The 19,830-nt window shown below is 55.0% G+C and overlaps 1 protein-coding gene across 12 annotated transcripts in view; it reads right to left on the bottom strand.

Moving 5' to 3' along the window:
* Nucleotides 1–19,830, bottom strand: part of Rimbp2 (RIMS binding protein 2) — a 201,945-nt gene that overhangs the window by 141,787 nt on the left and 40,328 nt on the right. For all 12 annotated transcript variants that reach the window (XM_026408023.2, XM_026408035.2, XM_026408031.2 and 9 more), the window contains exon 2: nt 18,809–18,919. The gene's annotated coding sequence lies outside the window, so the exon portion shown is untranslated. The remainder of the gene's footprint in view (nt 1–18,808; nt 18,920–19,830) is intronic.

Below are 19,830 nucleotides of genomic sequence, written 5' to 3'. Positions count from 1 at the left end.
CAGAAAGACCAGGGAGTGTGGGGCAGGGGTCAGCAGCTCCCCCCTCAGCAAGGATGGGCGATTCAGCTGTGACTTGGTGGCCTGCCCATTCCCTCCAGCCTGAGAGGTTTCCCACAAAGTCAAAATTCCGCCCCAAGTCTCAGTACCCAGAAAGGGGTGGGCAAGGACATGGCCCGGCCTGCAGCCACTGGTCAGCCGTGTGTAAAAGCCGATGGCCGAGGTCCTTTCCCAGGCAAAGGACCTGGGAACCAAGGCTGGCACAGACTTGTCAGGTCACATTTGTGACAAAAGCCCCACCCCCTAAACGGTGTGTTCACCAGAGGTGACCAGGCACACAGGAGACCTGGTCACAGCGCCTGGGGCAGTGGAACCGGCTTCCCTCCTAGGCTCCACCTTTCATCCTTCAGCTACCCTGTAGGGAACCCTCCCACCCTTCTGCCAAAGCCCTCCTGGGGCTCAGCTTTAGGCTTAGAGTTCAGCTCCTTCCACACCCTCAGCTCAAGTCCCCCCAGACTGTCCCCCTCTCTACCTTGCTGGCTCCCACCCCTTCCCGCGCCTCTTCCTGGGGAGCTGGCCGGAAGCTGCCTCCCCTCCTCTGTCACCCTGGGGGCCGCCTCCCTCATTCTCATTGTGCTGGGGCCTGGTCAAGGCCCCGCACCACCCTTGGGCAGGAGCCGTGTTCATCCTGCCCTCCTCTGCACACGAGGACAGGCACAGCGCCCGCACGTGGTAGGTGCCCAACTAAACACAGGCCAGCCCGCAGAGGCTGCTTTCCCATGGCTCCTGAGGTGACCTGCAGCTCCCCTCTCCCCACCCCCATCCAGCTGGCCAGCTCCCGGACTGGAGAGTCTAAGGAGACAGTGTCTGTATGCCCCGGAGGATGGCCACGTAACATTGGTGGCCAGCATTCCCGCAGGCTGGTCTGTGATGTGAGGGTCAGATCTCTCGATCCTTCAGGAATGGACTTTCAGGTGAGTTCTCTGCGTTCCTCACCCTGAGCCATCTTCTCTGCCTACACACACGTGCCAAGCACAGCATCCCAAGGGCCAGTCCACAGACAGAGGGCTCCTTCTGCACCCCCAGGAGGTGTGGCAGATGGCGGGAAGTACACGGGCCAACCAGGAGCTGCTCGGACGTCTCCTGCCCCCGTCCCTGTCCCCAGGCCCCCATCCCCAGGCCCCAGGCCCACTGTCAGGTGTCCATCTATATATGTTTGATGTGAGGTGAGGTCGGTCCCTTGTGGCGTCTTGCCCTAGACTTTCCTCCAGGTCCATCCCAGGGTCCTGGCCGACCACTGTGGTGATTCTTACAGATCAGGAGTCTACGTCTTCACCACCACTCGGCTTTTCTCCTGCCCTCGTGGCACTGGGTGGGCAGGAGGACAGAGTGAATGGCCGTTGCAGGCACTGGAGCTACTGTCCAGTTCCTTCTCCTGGCTTTCCCATGAGGGAAGGAGTCTGCCCAGGGAGGCCTCTACTAATGGCTCAGTCCTCAAGGTCCAGGCTGCAACTCCCCATCCCAGAGAATCTCTCCATCCAGTGTCCCATCACAGGGTGGGTCAAACTTGGTCAGGTCCTTGAGTTGGTTTAGCAGGTTGTGACCAGCACTTTGTAAACAGAAGAGGACAAGGAGGGACGAGGGGAGAGAGACCCCAGGCTAGGCTCATACAGGGCGGTGAGGGGTGCTCTGGGAGGCCCAGCCTTGTGGGTGTGCGTGAGAGCGAGTTGGGCACTTTGAGGCCACATTCCTTGGATATGTCTCCATGGCTAACGGCCAAAAGAACCCCAAATCCTGCATTTCTAGAGCGTCAAACTCACAGAGATGCTGTGGGCTTGTTTTTCATGAGAAATCACCTTCCTTCTCTACTTGGGGTGAGAGGACAATGTCTCTAGCCAAGAAAGTTAAACTCGTGTCCAGCAACATGAACACTTGGCAATAAGTCACCACGATGACCAAATTCCTGGGAAAAGCTGCCTGCTGCCTCTGCACACTGCAGGGCTTCACCTGTGGTTAAGGCCTTTGCCCCTGTGATGGCCTGGACGTGCTGCAGTGGGCATCACCTGAGCAAGTGAAGGCCTGCCCAGGTTTCCCAAAGACGCATGGCTGGTCAGCTCTTCCCTTGGAAGTCCTAGGCGAGAGACACTCCCGGCCACGGACCCCTCCCAGCAAGCCTCTCCCGGGCCTCATCAGTCCACTTCTGCTAAACTCAGTCTATTAAAATTTCATCTTTTAACAAACGTTTCCAATTGCCTTAAATAATTAACAGCTGCAATTGCTTTTGCAGTGGCGGAGAGCCCCAGGTCCCAGGCAGATGTGACGTTCACACACCCAAGGGAGAGTGGGGACACCCGTCCTGCATGCTCCCATCCCCCTGCAGAGGAGCGCAGCACAGGCAGCCTGCCTCCAAGGCACGAGAGCAGAACCCCGGGGCTCGGGCTTCACCAGTCAGGCGTGAGGCTGCAGGACAGCACCCACACTGAGACTTGGGAGTTGGTGGTGTCAACCAGCAGGTCAGACTCAGACCTGGCTCCTCTGCATCCTGAAGACCTGCTTCTGTCACTATCCTGAACTCACTGCTACAGCCAGGAGCCTGTCTAGAAAGCCCCAGTGACCAGAGCGGAGGTGGCAGAACCACGGCCACTTTCCGCAGCCCTCTCAGATGCCCCTGGAGCGCCTGCTCCTTCCTGACGGGCACTGTCCCCAGTGGCTAGAACCAGGACCACAGAGCAATAGGTCTTATTCGCCACTTACAGCCCCAGCGAGCAAAGCCAGGCCCACAATGCAGCAGGGCTCAAGAGACAGTTGTTATAGAAACACAGACAGCTGCCAGCCCCAGCAGCCCACCCAGGTCCACCAGCCCCAGTGGCCCACCCAGGCCCACCAGCCCCAGGAGCCCACCCAGTCTTTGCCTTTGGGAGATCAGCCTGGTCAGCTCACTCTCCCCAAGAAAGTGTCCCAAGACATCCAAACCACCTAGCCAGGCCCGACATCCCAATGGCAGCAGGATATCCAGAGGCCACTCAAGGGAAAGCAGGTAGCCAGAGTGCTCTGTACTACCTGAGAAGTTTGATTTGGAATTAGAGTGTTCTCACAAAGAAACCCCAAAGCCCGCTTCACTGGGGAATTCTAACCAGCACTTAAGGACAAAATCATACCAATTCTGCACAAAGGACTGGAGAGGGGCAAATGCTGCCCAGATCATTCTTCAAGGCCAGGTTGTCCACCCAGGAAGGCAAGAGCGGCTCAACCGCTCAAGATCAGCCAGTGCCATTCCTCACACACTAGAAGAGACTGAGAAGTCGCAACAGCCTATAACACGAACAGGTCTCGGGAAAGCCGCGATGGGAAGAACCTCCATCTCGGACCTGCCACGTGTCCTCACCCACTTGCTCACTGGTGGACGCCGGGGCTGGTTCCAGAGCTCAGCTGTTGAGCAGCCTGCCTTGACCAACCTGGCTGCAGGCCTCACTGATATACACCCACCTGATTCTCAGGTGAACACCGAGGAGGGGCACAGCTGGGTAGAGGGGGGTCCCATTCTCTGTTCTCTTGAGGAATCCACTCTGCTGGATATTTAGTATGCACCAGTAACAATAAAGGAAAGAAAAGGAAACTTCCTCTGCCCCATGAAGCACATCCCCAAGAAACCAGCAGCTTCCTGAGATGGGTGGAAACGGTGCCACTCCCACCACTGAGATTTGTCTCCCTGGAGGTTCAGGCCAAGGCCCTGGGGCAGGGGGAGAAGTAAATGCTTCTAGGTTGGAAAAGAAATAAATGATCTTTATTATCAGCAGGCAAGACTGGGTAAGTGGAAAATTCAATGGGATTGGATTGAGCAGCCACCAGACCAGCTCAGTGAATCTGGCAACGTGGCAGAATAAGAAATCAACACACAGACACTGTATTTCTACCTACCAGCAACAGACAAAGCATTGAATTTAAGGGACAATGCAGGTTAAGCAGCATCAAAATAGGAAACCTGGCTACATGTGGCAAAAGACAGAGGAGACTTGGGAATTCAAAAACCTAAATTACTGCTGAGAAAAATCAAAGGCGACCCATATAAATAGAGACATATTTTGTGTTTATGAGTGAGAAGAATCTAAATTGTCAAGATGTCCATTTTTCACAAATTGGCCTGGATACAATGCAAGTCATAGCCAAGTACACTTTTTTTTTTTTAAGAAACTGACAAACTGATCCAAAAAAAAATTAAAATGCAAACAAACAATGTAGAACAAAGATTTTTTAACATAGAGAATCTGGATAATTAGAATTATTTTAAGACACATTATAAAGCTACAGTAATCAGAAGAGTGCATGCAGTTTATAACCATCTCTGATGTGTTTTATAAAATTAGAAGTGAGCAGCTGGGAGATTCCCAATCCAAAGAAATGATTGATGTTCACGGAAAGGCTGATCGCTATTTGATCCCACACATTGCACACGTGCATTGGGTTATCACAGCACACCCCCCAGATACGCACAATTATTACGTGTCAATTTTAAAAGTCGAGAGACTATGGTATTGGCATCAAGACAGACAGGTGGTTCACTGATGTGGAGATGTGGTAACAGCTGATTTTTAGCAGAGGGGCAAAGAGAATCCAATGGAGAAAATATTTTTTTTTCCAAACATGATATTCGAAAAATTGGACACAATGCAACCAGTGATCAACTTAACCAGATGCACACCACAGGCAAAGGCAGACTCATGACCGGCCACGCCACTAACCTGACAGCAGCACTCCTGGAAGAAGACCTTTGTCACTCCTGGAAGAGGACCTTTGTCACTCCTGGGAGAAGGCCTTTGTCACTCCTGGGAGAAGGCCTTTGACACTCCAGGTGGAGCAATGATCTCCCAGAGCTGATGCCAAAGCACAAGCCGTCAGAACAGATGGGCAATTTGGACTTCACGCTGCTCTTTGCCTGACCCCGCTAAGAGAGTGGCAGCAAAGGCCACCAACAGAGAAGTGGCTTGTGATGATGGATCTGATGAAGGTGTGCGAAGGCACACAGAGCTCTCAGTGCCCAATGACGCAGAAGCAAGTCACCACAGAGACTGAGACGCTCCACCAAACAAGACTCGCAGACGGCGAGAAGATCAGCTGACCAGCCACAGACCCCTTGGCAAAGGGAACGAAGAACGAACGGGAAGCCGTGACCTGCCCATGATGCTATCAGAGCCAGCAAGGCTGGGAGGCTCCAGAACTCCACGCACCCCAGGACGTCCCGCCAGTTTGGAAGGCCGGTCCACCTGGGAGTGCTGGGAGTCTGGGAATCTCTCAAAGTACTGCACATGTACACATATGGCCCAGGTCAACCTCTCAGGCTGCATACCTCCCATGTGACAGTTCATTTTTTAAAGTACAAGTAGTGGAATCACACCTGATTTGAAGAAAGAAATTTAAGTTTTCTTGAAATTAAAAAATCTCGCAGCTAGATGTGGAAAGCCAGATCTCCTGGGTAAGCAGACGCCACCATCCACCTGCAGGCTCAGCTGTGGAAACCCTGGGTCAGCCCACCTGCTAGAACGCGGCTTCTTCCCCTCTGAGCCAGGGATGGAGGCAGCCAAGCCCCTGCCACAGCACCACCTCTTCCTGATCCTCCAGTCCCTCCTGCATCTCTACACAAGTGGACCAAGTTATCAAAGTCCCAGCTGAGAGCACCCTCTTTTCCAGCCGGCACCCCAAGGAGAGCTTTCCCACAACTCCATACCCAGCAGGTGGGCGTCTGGTTGAAGGAGCAATCTCTGCAGCCAGTGGGGCCAGGTCTCAGTGGGTACAGTCAACCAGAAGGACTGCCTGTCACCGCCCAGGTCATGGGCAGAGAGCGGGAGTCCAGCCCACCAGGATTCTTGCCTGCGTGAAATTAAACAAACCATGTCCCCCACCCCAAAGCCAAAGGCCATTCACTCACACTGGGACGGGAGGGGCTCGGCAAAGAAGAAGGCCAACTAGGCAGCAAATGTGATTATCCCCTTCATTTCTTGTTGGATTGGCAGCCACTGGGCTGTGGCACATCCATCATGCTCCAAGGCAAGCTACGTCCACGGATTAAAAATTAATTTACCACCCAGCCTGGCTTCCAGCTTGATGCCTTAATTGAGTTTGTTGTGACAGTGGTGCTGAGCTCCAGGCATAATTTACCCAGCCTGCAGATCTCTGGGCTGGGAGAGGTTTATGAGCTCCATGATGCAATTATCTCCCAGCACACATGGAATGCTTATCTCCAGAGTCACCCTGGATGTGTCCCGGGTTCCACATGCATGCATAACCAGGAGCGGTTATTGATCCACTTCTTCAAAGATAGGCTCAACCGTCTTGAGGCTCAGAGAGATAGGAGAACTGGATCCCACTGCTGAGAAAGGCACTCTTTGGAGACTCACATTAATTAATTTAATTAGGCATTTAATTGAGCAGCTAGTAGGTGTTCCATATGCAAGTGGGTTGTGTGATCTTGCTAGAAGCCAATGGCGATTCTGTTCAGTGTTTGGGATAGCGTGAGAAGGGTGAAGGGACATCTTGGATGGGCATATGCAAGGCCCAGGGGTCTGCCCCCAGCACTGTACCCTCTTCCTTATTCCCCTTCCTGTTGCCTCTGGCCACAGGTTTCCAGATATCTTCCTTTAGTTAAGAAAGAGTGGCACAGTCCCACTGGCACTAAGCATGTGACCAACAGTGACACTTATCATCAGGTAAAGGTGCTGGGGCATCCATTCTGCTCTGGCTCCCCTCTTATCCCTCCTCCCCAAGGCCCTCCTCAGTGGCCTCAGCCCTGAAGTTCAGAAGGTGGATCTGGTAGCTTGGGTGGGGTGGTCAGGCCCCAGACCCACCTGGGGAGGACAAGTCCTGCACGCCTCTTCCAGTCTGAGGCGCAGCCTCCACTTGCAAGGCCTGGTTGGAGGGACCTGTCCCTTGTGTGGACGCAGTGGCCCTTGGCACCGTGGCAGCAGGCTGTGCTGTGGAAGGGGTGCTCCTGTACTGTGGGCAGCTGGCCAGCCTTCATCTCCCTTTCTGGACAGTAGCACACCTGGGGGCCACTGTGTCACATGTGTGCAAGGGACAGCAGATAAGGGACAGCTGTGGAGGGGGGGCCCAGCTGCGTCATGGGACAGACAAGGTAAGACACTTTTAAGGAGACTTGGTGGGTTTAGCACCGTGGGGAAGGCCTACTTTAAGTGGGATCACTGCAATCATCCCCATGCCTCCGAGCATTTGAGAGTTCACTCCATAAGTGGCGTGTCAGGAGCAACCTGCCCCCTTACAGAGGAAGACCATTCTTATTGCTGGGGCCCATAAATGTGCTCGGAGGTGCAATGCGGTGACCCCTTGTCTGTCTTGTGATTCTGAAACCTAAACGACACCATGTTTCACGCATAAAGTATCAAGGAAGTTAGCCAACGGAAAGGGAACAAGTAGGTGAGAGACAAACTCACCCAGCAGTGGCCAGACGGCAGCTCCCCTTGTGCCATCCTGGGCCCAGTGACCTCGCCGGGCTCACTCACATGCGTGCCCAGGAAGGCCCAAGGATGCCCACCAGGGAAAGGAGGGAGTGCAGGAAGGGAAAACTGACCCTTCCAAGTACACCTCAGGAACTACACCGAGCACAGAGGGCAGATAGCCACATCACGGGCCCCGAGTGACACAGTCGTGAACAAAACATAAGACACCACGTTGGCCCTGGTGTCGCCCAAGGGCACAACACCTGCCTGGTGCACGCAAGGTCCTGGGTTCCGTGCCCAGCACGGAAAAGAAAGAGAAAGCCATTTTCTGAGGCGCTGGAGAGACAGTTCACACAGACACAGAGAAACAGGTGAAAGTATGTTTGGAAACTCGGGGAGGCCACACCCAATGGCACAGTGGGAGTCCCTGGGGTGGCCCTGGGCAGATCCTATGCATCATGAGGAGCGCAGCTCAGCTGTGACTCACGACTTCTTTTTGGAGAGCAGCGCGTGCGAATGACGTGGCAGAGGGAGAGGGCAGAAGGCCTTGGCCACCACACGGCTCACCAGGCTCTCCAGGCTCGACTGTGCCCACTTCAGCAGGCACAGAGGGCAGCAAAGCAGCCACCAGTGAGGAGGCCGAACGTGGCCAGCTCTTGGGCAGAACTCGGTCGTGTAGACTCTGCCTGGTTACTGCTGGCTTCTTGGTACAACAATGGCGTCGTGGTTACCTAGGAAATGAGCTTATCTTTAAGTGATGCCTGAGAAAGCACTTAGCCAAGCAGCAGCACAGCACCTGTAACATTGGAACCATCCAGTACAGAAGGGTGACAATGGGAGACGGACGGGGAGTGAGGGGTGAGGGATAGATGATGGGGGACGGGCAGATGACGGACAGTGAGAGTGATAGATGACAGGTGGTAGGTACAGATTATAGACAGAGACGGGCGAGAGAGATAATGACAGTGGACAGATGATATGGACAGATGATAAATGAAAGAGATAGATAAATTATAGATACAGGTGATAGATAGATGACAGGTGACTAGATGATCCAGATGGTGGACTACAGACAGATGGAGGATGATCCATAATAGAGGGTGGAGAGATCAGGTAGGTAGATGACCCATGGATAGTTAGGTAACTAGGCAGGTACTAGATGATAGACAGGTGATGGGCTGACAGCAGCTGTGAAGTTTTTAAGTGGCCAATCCTAAGTGGGGTGCATATGAAGGTTCATTAGGCTGTTCTCTCAACTTCTCAGTATGCTCAAAATTGTCTTAAAAAGTTAAAAAGAGAAGGTCGACGTGGAGCTTTGTGAAAGTGTAAACATTCAAACCGACTGCCCTGAGGCTCTGGGATGGGGACGGCCAGGTGTGTCCTCCTCTTCTCGGTGCTCCTCTTTCTTACCAAGCGATTCTCCTGATTTAAAACAACAGTAGAGCCACCATCCCATGGCCCCCTTCAGGCAGCTGCTGGCCTAGGACACGGAAATGGGGTCCTGAGTTTCCAGGGACGCATGAGTTTGGCACCTGGGAAGGAGGTCTCTCATCCCCTGCCCCATGTCCCAGTGGTCCCCAGTTTTGCTCTGGAGTGCAGGTCTGTAGGCTGCTGTGACTGGCGAGGCCTGGGAGGTGGAGACAGCTGGCAGGAATAAGTGGCTCGGCTAGAGGGCCTAGGAACTCTGCTCGTGGGCCAGACTCAGCCACCTGCGCTCTCAGCCTCCAAGTCTGCACCTCATGGAACACAGCTCTCAACACCGGGGACCCGGGTCTTGGGATTTCTAGGACTTTTTCCATTTCCAAAGCGTGACTGGTGCACAGACCTTGGCTTGCCGCTAGAGCCTGGTGTTTGCTTAAACAAGGTAAAAAATATATAAGGTAAAATGTAAAATAGCTACGACAAGTCGCCTGGCTCTCCGGACAAGCAGTTCAAGCTCCTCCTGGCAACCCAGCTCGTCCAGCCCCGAGCCCCGCCCTTGGCACCTCGGTGGACCTCGGCTCAGCCAGGAGCCGTGGACAGAGAACCCAGCCAGGAATGCTCAGGGCTGGAAATGCAAGGACGCTCACCAGAACCCTGTCCTGCAGGTCTAAACTCAGGTCCTCTGTCCTCACCCCAGGACCACTGAAGCCCATCCCTCCAGCAGCCTGGCATCTGGGGTGGGAGCAAGGAAGAGAAAAGCTCCCAGCCACCAATAAAAGGCAGCTGCGGAAGGACCTGGGAGCACATGGGGCCCAGGGAGTCGAGCTCCCAGACAGAGACAAGAAGCACCTGCTAGAACACTCTTGGCCCCACCCAGGAGCTCGCCATGGAAAGGAATGAATGCAGTTGACTTTTCCTGGTGTCACTCTGTGAAGACTCAGCGCTCTACCGAGAGCGTCCAGCTGGTCAAGCTTCCACGTCCAGCTGCCCCTGCCTTGGCTCCCGGCGGGGGGTGGGGGGAGTGCAAGAGGAAGAGCCCTAGAAGCAGGTTTCTGTAGAGTGAGCAAGTGCTGGGCTTGCAATAGAAAAACTGCACACAGGGCAACGGGAGATGGGCTCCCACAGCAGGACAGGACGCACGCTGGGCAGAGAGCCAGGCCCATGGTGGGCCCCCTACCATCCGGTGAACACAGCCCCCAACACACAGCACGGGCCACTGCAAGCGGCCCACAGACCCTGGCCATGCTGCAGCCCTGGCTACTCTGGGGTCCCTGGCTGTGCAGGGGTCTCTGGTCACACGTGAGTCCCTGGTTATCCTGGGGTCCTTGGTCTCCCTGGAGTCCTTGGCATTTCAGAAAGTTTCAGGCTTAGAAGATCAAAGGAACCCCCCCATCCAGGCCACCTGTCCCCCTGGCAGTTTCTGCCACCACCTCCTGGTGTCTCCCCTGGGGCTGGGGAGGGCGGCTCAGTTCCCCAGGGAGGAAGAGGCTTCTCAGGTGCCAAGCTTGTTGGGGGCAGGGACAGCCTCCAGGGAATGGCTCGGCAGGGCAGGGAAGGCTGGGGCCCTGCAGGAACAGCTGTTTCCCCCATAATTCCTACTGGCTCCCTGTGGTCAGAGGGACCCTTGTCCTCCAGAGGAGGAGGGAGCCCACCTGGGTGGCTTCTGCTGCTCAGGCAACACTGAGTTCGGGTCCACCTTGAGTCGGGTCCCCTGAGAAACAGAACCATATAGTCTGAGAGCCAGGGTGGGGCACTGGAGTGAGGCCCAGAGGCCTAGGAACCAGGGGCTTCTCCGGAGCAGCGTGGCCCTGCTCCTGGACAGTCAGCAGGTTCCCTCTTCCTCTGCCTTTTAGTTCTATCCAGGTCCCCAACAGCTTGGGTGGTGCCACCACACGGGTGAGGGCAGTGCTCGCTTGCTGCCTGGACATGTGTTTGGAAGGTCTGGCAGCACTGACAGATTTGCAGATTGTCCTGCAACTCCCCGGAGGATCACTGTCCCAGCACTTTGTGAAGGAAGAGCAGAGGCACTGTCCAGCCCCAGAGGCTGTCTGCCTGCCCACACCTGAGCCAGGGGGGGCTTCCTTGTGCCTGGAGGGATGAGCCTCCTCCTGCACTGCCGCCCCAGGGGCCCCCCTCCCACTCCTCTCCCCTGCTTAAGGAGGCCAGCACCAGTCCCTGCCAGAGAAGGTCCAGCTAACAGTCAGGTCACTCTTGTTACTTCCCTTTTTACAACCACACATGACAGCCACAGGTATGCAGGGCCTTCGCCAGGCTCGAGGCTGGCCTGGGATAGCGGGCGCCAGAGCAGGAGTCTGGGCCCTTTCCTCCTGGCTCCCTAGCTCCTAGCTCCTCCTCCTCCAAACCCCCTGGGTCGACAACTGTCGGAGCAGGCGGAGGGGACAGGCCTGCTGGGTCACGCATCCCCACTGCTGCCCACGCCGAGTTTTTCCTCCGGCTCAGCCACAGGTGAACGAGCAGCCTGGGAGTGGGCGGATGCTCTTCAGATAGAAATTCAGGCAAAATGCCTTGTTCAGATGCACAGGGATGGAAATATGTCTATAGCTTTAGATATAAATAATCCCAGAGTCAGAATTCTAGCAGCCTATAACAAATAGAAGACTTGGCCAGCGACAAGGAAGAGACTGTATTCATCCCCATCCAATTGTGCTCGGATCTTGCTAATAAATGCAGGTTGGGGTGGGGGTGGGGGACAGGCATTTGGACTTGTACCCAGTCTTTCATGAGACATGGGCCTTCAGCTAAACCTCAGAAGTCAACAGCTTTCTTACTTGAAGTTTCTGTGTTTAAAAAAGCACAACTTGCTTTGGAGTCAGCTGCTTGCAGATTAAGGCACCAGACAGGCAAAACTGGCAACAACGTGTCCGCAGTGGGCTGCCATCATTCATCCCCCGCCCAAGGCACCTCGCCATCCTCTGCTCAGCCACAAGTGCACCTGCTGTGCCTCAGAGAGACTGGGTGCAGGGAACACAGGAGGAACAGGCGGGTCCCCCCATGAACCATTCGTCAGGGTGCGTCACATGCAGGGCTGTGACACACGGTAATTGCTCTACAAAGCAAATTGCGGGAGCTCATTAGCTTCTGCTCCTGCGTCTCTTGCAGGACTGAAATAACTCTGCCCTTTACTAATCGGGTCATTATTGATTTTTTGCTCCGTGGGAAGCCAACCCTTCAAATTCAAGGGAGTCTAAAAGCCTCACGGGATGGAGGTGATGCGCTGGGGTTCCAGGGAACTAAAACCAGTAGAGGTTTTGGGAAGCCAGCGCTGTGGCCTGGGAATGGGAGTGCCAAGCCAACCAGGCGCACACTGTCCCTGGTCTTTCCATAGCGACGGGGTAGTTGGCCTCCAATCCAACACAGGCAGGGTGTCATGGGAACCAGGATGTTCCATGGCCCTGAGTTGAACATTAGCTCTGCCAGAGCCTGTGCCTCTCAGCCTCTCTCCTGGCCCAAAGCCCTCTGTACCTGGCCACTACCCTCAGCAGCAAACGTGTCTGTTGCCTGGCTACTGATTGGGGTTGGGACAAGGCCTGGCTGGACAGCAGGTCAAAAGCCTGGAAAAGGTGCCTGGGTGTTGTCTAAAGCAGAGCCTGCGGTGCACACCGTCCTGGGCATGCAGCACCCAGGAGACAAAGGCCCACGCAGGGCCAGCTCTTGCCCGGCTCTGACTGGAATCTAGGCTCCTACATAGATATGTGGCCTCCCTGGGACATGCCCTCCTGAGCAGAGGGTCCCAAGGAAATGCATCCTTGAGGTGGACTCTGAGGGGCCATGTGGAGACCTGCTCCTGGGACCCAGGGCTGCCCTGGCCATCACCCTTCCCACAGGCCCGTCAGCAGATTCCCCTCGTGAAGTGGCCAGAATCCAGTGCTGCTGCTCGCAACCAAAACCCAGCTTACACCTGTACCATGAATTGATGCCATGAACTGGGGCCTAAGCTACAGAAATGACGCCTCACAGCCCAAGACGCCATCAGGCCCGGACGCAGGAGGGAGTGACTGCCCTGTCCCCGCTGGGCTGGGTGCCAGCAGCTTTGGCCTTCCCTGCTTTTCAGCAGGGACCCTGCCATCTCCGCCTTCTCTTTCAAATGCTGCCCTCTGTCCATGTCTCAGTGTCCAAGTTCCCCTCTCATGGGCCACCCTATTGACCCATTTTAGTGTGTGCACCATGTGAAGAAACGGTCGCCACCAAGGAGGTCACACCTGGTGCCTGAGGACCAGGCCTCCCACACATGCTCTGAGGGACACCACAACAGTCCTCCCTGGGGCCCAGGCTGACCACCCCACCCCAGGGAGCACACAGCACCTGCCGACCTGCTCCCAGGCCTGGGGCATCTGCAAGGCTGGGACCCCATCAGTGCACCGAGGCTGCAGGTGCTGTCAGCGGGCGCTGAGGAGCCAGCGTCCAGGTCTAGCTGCTGCCTGGAGTGTGCAAAGCCCCTCTGCAGGAGGTAGAGGTCACTGGGCTGAGGGGAATATGGCTGCCACACTGGCCCCAGGAGCTCAGCCACTCCTACATGGCAATAGCCTGGCTCAAGCCTGTTTTAGTCAGATTTACCGCTGCTGTGACTAAAGGACCCCAGGACTACTGTAAAGGAGGGAAGGTGTGTTGGGGGCTCACCGATTCAGACAGCAGGCTCCATTCCTCGGGGCTCACAGCGTGGCGGAGAGGGTGACGGAGGGAAGCCCCTCACATCACAGTAACCAGGAAGCAGAGACTCCACTCTCCAGATACAAATATATACCCAAAGCCACACCCAATCCCCACCTCCTCCAGCCACACCCCCCACTGCAGCGGCCACTCAGTGAATCCCAACAGGGGGTTGATTGACTGAGTGGTCAAGACTCTCACAACCGGGCCATTTCTCCCCTGAACCTTCCTGATCGTCTCACACGTGAGCTTCTGGGGGACATCTCACATCCAAACTATCACAGGGCCTGGAGACCCTTCAGCCTGAGCACGGGCCCTGGCCCTCAGGGGACCCTCTGCACAAGCCTAGGCAGTGCTAGTACAAGGCTGTGCCACCTTCGGAGCCAAACTTTGGAGGCATCAGCAGGAAGTGGAAAGAGCAGCGGGCCTGAACCCTGAATGCCTGCCGAAGGGCTCTAATCTAAACTGAAGCCACCACAGGGAAAGGACGCAGTATCCCCAAGACAGTGTCTGAGCTCCTGGATCAAGCCATTCCTGAGCCCAAACAGGCTCCTTTCCATGAATAGTCAATCTACTCCCCATTTTGCTAAGCCACGGTACCTGTCATCCTCCAGCTAAAGACCCCTGACCCACAACATCAAGGGCACAGCAGGCCCAAAACCTCTGAGTGCACTGCCACATTGACAGCCTGGTTACCTCCTGAACAAAAAAGAAGAATCCTGGGTCTCAGGGTCCAGGTTACCAAGGGGCAGGAGTCAGACAGACACCATGGAGACCCACACGCCATCCCGTAGAGCAACAGGCTCAGGGTCCCTTCTGAGCCCTTGCCAAACATACTGGCCCCTCCCACCCCCATGTGGCTGCCCTTGAGCCAGAGCAGAGCCACCGAGGAGGAGCGGGCCAGGCTTGCCACAGGCCCCGAGGGCTCTGGTGAGTCATCTGCCTGGAGCAGGCTCAGCTCCGGGGCAGCAGGCCCTTCTCTGCCGACTTATCTACTTGAAGGAAAAGAAATAAACACAGCAGATCTGAAGGACATAATTGCTGTGCTCTTGAGGAGCACAGGCTAAGAGCCTTCCACCCAGACATGCCACACAGATGGCCTTGCGCAGAGGCCAGCAGGCCCAGGGCCTCACCACGGGAGCCCCATCACGCAGGCTTAGGCCCTGGAGCAGAAGCCCTGGCCAGAGGGCTCCACCAGCTGCACCTCAGGCACAAGGGACCTGTCACCCCACTCTGTGCCCCAGGGTTTGCCTGCTTCTTGCACCAACCCCAGACTGACCCCTTCCTCTGCGTGACCTTGGGTTTCTGTGGGTAAAGAGGAAACCTCAGGCCGTGGGAGACCACCATGGGTGTGCAGCTTCAGCCTGTGCCTCCAGGCGTCCCCACTGCTGCAGCTGCCTCTGTAGCTCCCGGGTCAGCCGGGCCCACAGCACAATGGGAAACTCCACAAACAGGAGCCACAAGCCTACGTGACTGTCACACAGCCTGTGCCGCGCTCGCCCCACTCGCCAGCTGCTCCTCCTCCCACTGTGCTCGCTCTGTTTGTTTACTGATCCTTTATTCTGGTGGTGCCGGGCATCAGACCCCGGGCACTGCAAATGCTCTGCCACCAGGCCCAGCCTGCGCCTCCCTGTGGATCACACTTCTGTGGATACATCAGCAAACACAAGAGCAGGCATAGGGTTCGGCACCCCAGAGGGTCCGGGTTGGGGTCTCGGGACGTACCCCCATGGGTGAGGGGACGACTGGTGTGTTTTCTATGAATATGTGAATTGTGATTGTGACTGGGTTTTGTCAACTGCTTTGTCCACTCTTGCTACCTACAGGACACTCCAGGGAATGCGGGGTGCCCAGGCAGTTTTGGGCAGTGACTTTGTCAGATTTATGGCAGCAATTCCTCAGAGACAAACAGAATGAAACCTGCAGGCGTGGTGGTGCACACCTGTGATCCCAGCACTTGGGAGGCTGAGGCAGGAGGATTTCGAGTTTGAGAGCAGCCTCAGCAACTTAGTGAGGCCTGAGCAACTTAGCAAAACCCTGTCTCAAAATAAAACATAATTTTATGTGGCTCAATGGTTAAGTGCCTCTGGGTTCCATCCCCAGTACCAAAAACTAAATATGAGGCCAAATGAGATTGACAGAGACCCAGACATAATGTAGAGATGGACGTGGCTGTCCATGCAGACAGGTGAAAACGTGGATGGAGATGAGACCCGGGATACGTGGAAGGACAACCAATGATGGCCGTCAGCCTGCACAGGGAGGAGTTGAAGACACTGGAGGTTTCACAGACTGAATGGCAGACCGCCCACCTGACGGACGGGGACTGCAGGTTGCAGGAGGTGTGTGCTGAGCCCAGTGTGCCCAGTGGCCCTTACTTGTTCATACAGCCCCTGCGCATGTGCATACGTGTCCACTTCATAGTAGGTGGAGAGCGTGCTTATGGGTGTACATGTGTGCATGGGGCTGAAAATTCTGGAGAGGAACCAAGCCATCAGCAGTGAAGTCAGCGGGGACCAGGAATAGGGAGACCAGCATTCACTCCACGCACCTCTCTGAGACGTGACTTTACAACGAGCATCGACCGCCCTTATGACCTGACCAGGAGGAGCCATGGCAAAGCTGGGGGTGCTGCTCGCAGAGAGATTGTGCAGCTTGGGTCTGTGGAGGCTCGCCCCGTTCCTTCACCTGCCAGGCCTCTGGCCCTGTGCATGCTGACAACAGTGTCCATGACAGGCAGCCAGAAAGCACTGCCCAGTGGGAGCTGAAAACCTGGCAAAGGTGCTCACAGCATTGAAACTGCCTCCAGGCTGCAAAGCAACCTGCTCCGGAACGTGCTCCTCTGAGAGCCACTGGCCAGACCTCCCGTCTCACCAGGTCCTGCGGAGCTGCCCCCAAAACTGCTTTCCCTTTGTGGTGAAATAATGCAAATGTTCCATCCCTTCAGGTGGAAGCAAGAGCTAAATTTAAATGCAGTGACTTAATGATGCATCTGCAGTTCCCAGTGGCTGACAATCTATCAAGAAAAAGACCCACCCGATCCAAATGGAGGAGATTCATTCATACGCGCCCATCTCACTCCACAGCTCTCAACCCCAAAGTGACCAAAATCAAAAGCAGCAAAAATGGAATAAGCCCTCAAAATAATCTGGTGATCTGTAAAAAAGCAGAGTGACTTCTGCACCACACAGACAGGTATGACCCATGACTCGAAAAAGCCACAGCAAATGGTCACCCACATCACTCAGCTGAGAGGTCTCTTCCCTGAGCAACTTGGGCAGTTCTTAGTGTTCTTGGCTACAGGTTGGTCTTTCTGGGGCACAAGGATAAATATCCGCTTGTTCTAAATGATACCTACTGAGGGATCTGATACCATTGTATTGATAATAATGAAACATTGAGAGCTTTAGAGTATCTTACAGAAAGCCCTCTGCCCCCAGAGATGCTGACTTTACTCATAAATGATGGTTTGCAGCTTGATTGTGACAGGAAACAAAGGATTACCAAGATACTCATCCTACATCCAAAATAGTCACAGGCTTCACACACAGGTTTTCTGCCTCCTTCTAGGGAGAATGAATGTGTAGAATAGAAATCAGAAGATGGGGTGCAAATATAAGTGTATGAAACATATGTTGCCTGGGTCCATTTCTACCATCATCATCATCACCACCACCACCACCACCACCACCTCCACCACCATCATCATCACCATCTCTTCATCATCACCACCATCATCACTACCATTATCATAATTTCCATCACCATCATCACCATCACCACATCTTCACCCTCACCATCACCATCATCATCACTATCACCACCATCATCTCCATCATCATCATCATCAACACCACCACCATCATCCCCATCATCATCATCAACATCATCACCATCATCATCACCATTACCACCATCATCACCATCACCACCATCATCTCCATCATCATCATACCATCACCACCATCATCTCCATCATCATCATACCATCACCACCATCATCTCCATCATGATCATCACCATCACCATCATCACCATCACCATTATCATCACCATCTCCCTCATCATCACCACCATAATCACTATCACCATCATCACTATCACCATCATCACCATCACCAGCATTACCATCATCACCATCACCAGCATTACCACCATCACCACCATCTTCGCCATCACTGTCATCATTTCCACCACCACAACCTACAGCTCCACTATATCCATCATTGTCACCTCCATCATCCCACCATCCTCACCATGTGGACTGGAATCTGAGACCCAGGACCACTGTTTCTATCTGTCGCAGACCCCATCCCAAGCCTGGGCAAAGGCAGCAAAAGTGCGGTGGGATCACCTTCTGCTTCATGATCCTAATGCAAGCAGAACACCCCTCAGAACCAGGGCCTAGCCAGCCAACTGAGGGCGAAAGCTCTTGGTCCTGAGTGGCATGAACAGTCCTGTTCACTTCACCCCTGTGCAGGAAGCCTCAAGCCAAGTGTGGCACAAAGGAGTGCCTGGGTCCTGAACTCTGGACCTGGCCACTGCACTTGTGGTTCCTCAGGTGGCTCAAACTCAAAACTGGGCTCGAGTGTCCCTGTGGAAGTGGATCCCGCCCCTCGCTTGGCCCTTCTCGTCCTAGAGAAGGCACTTCTCCTCCACGTCTCCCAGTGCAGACCATCCGGAGGTCGTCCTGCCAACTCCCCCCTCCCTCCATCCCTCCACGCGATGCTGGCAGGTCCTACCACCCACTGCTCCTAGGACCTGCTCATGGCCTTCTCTACACATAGCAGGTGCCAGCCACGGCTGCTCGCGGGCAGCGTGGCCTCCCAATCCTCCTGGCTTCCATGCTTGCCTCCATCTCCAGTCAGAGCCTAGGGTGATCTTATTAAAGGGTGACTCTGATCACGTCTCTGTCCTACTCAGAACTCTGTCCCCATCGACTGGCAATTAGTCTTTATCCTTAAAGTCATTGCCTTAACACAGATGTCAGGGTCCTGAAGGAGCTGCCCCGTCCACCTCTCCCTACTTGTGCCCAGCAGGCTGCTTTGCACATGCCCAGCTCATGCTGGCCGCAGGACCTGTGCTCTGCCATCCCCCACGATGCCATCTCGGAGGATGTGGACCACATCTGCTTGGTTGGCCATCCTGTCCACTCCAAACAACAAGCTGACAGTCAGCCCTCGACAACACGCCGTGAATAAACTCTTCAACACCAAAAGAACAGGCTCAGCCCGAAGCTGGCAGGGGAGCACTTGAGAGAGGGGAGGACGTACCCCAAGGCCCCGCTGCTGGGTGCCTGGTCTCCAGACGTGAGGGGGTCTTCCGAGGGCCGATCACTTCGCCTCTGCCTCTGTGGACGTCAGGCGTGGCACGCCATCCCTGACCTGCAGAGAAAAGCACACACGGTCCATCAGTCAGGAAGGGACAGCTCGGGAGTCGGCCTCAGCCTCTTTCTCTGACCCCCATCCAGGGCAGGGAGGGAGAGACGAAGCTGGGCCAAGAGCAACCCCGAGGCCAGGGTGCAAGTCCGCTGGGAGAACAAGCTCGGAGTCCTTCTACCCTGGACTTTCTTTCCCGCCCATAAAATTCCTGGTGCCGACAGTGGGAAAGACATACACCTCCTGATGCCCCCTTTCTGCCCAATGGACCCCCCGGACCCCAAGTCCCAGGCCAACGCAGTCCTGGTTAATTACCAGGTTCTGCTGACAGCAAAGGCGACCTCAGAGCACAAATCTACGCTGGGCTGGCTCTGAGCACACCCTGATCCTCAAAATGTGACCGCGCGGTGGTCACACGGGGAGTTGCCTCACATCCGGCTGATTGATGAAGTCCAATGTGGAATTCATCAGAATTGCAACCAGACACTCGAAGACTTTCCAGCACCAGGCAGTCCTCACGGAGACACACACAAACAAAAGGTCAGAAGTTGTTTTACATCCCCTTTGATTTGCCAGGACAATTTTTTAAATCACCACGTGAGACTGAATCGCCATAGGTTTCATCAAAAGCCTCCTAAGTCTGCCGCATCTAAATTAAGCAGCATGGTCAGGGGAAGAACAAAGAGACAGCCAGGCTTCATCCCAGAGCTGGGGACCAAAAGCCCGTCTCTGCAGCCAAGATTCAATTGATTTCAATTTGGCCAGAGTCTGCTGAGCGTCTCCAGGCTCCCGGCAGTCCTCAGACCCTGAGGCAAGTCAGATGGCCACAAGGACCAGGAGGGAGGGAAGGCCGGACACGTGGGTGTGACACCCACTCAGCTGGAATATAATAAGATTCGGAATGATGAGCAAGGAGC

The sequence above is a fragment of the Urocitellus parryii genome, chromosome 3 (assembly GCF_045843805.1).
Source record: "Urocitellus parryii isolate mUroPar1 chromosome 3, mUroPar1.hap1, whole genome shotgun sequence".
Taxonomy (NCBI): Eukaryota; Metazoa; Chordata; class Mammalia; order Rodentia; family Sciuridae; genus Urocitellus; species Urocitellus parryii.
The sequence above is the reverse complement of the archived record's forward strand: the minus strand, read 5'-3'. Positions and strand labels throughout refer to the sequence as shown.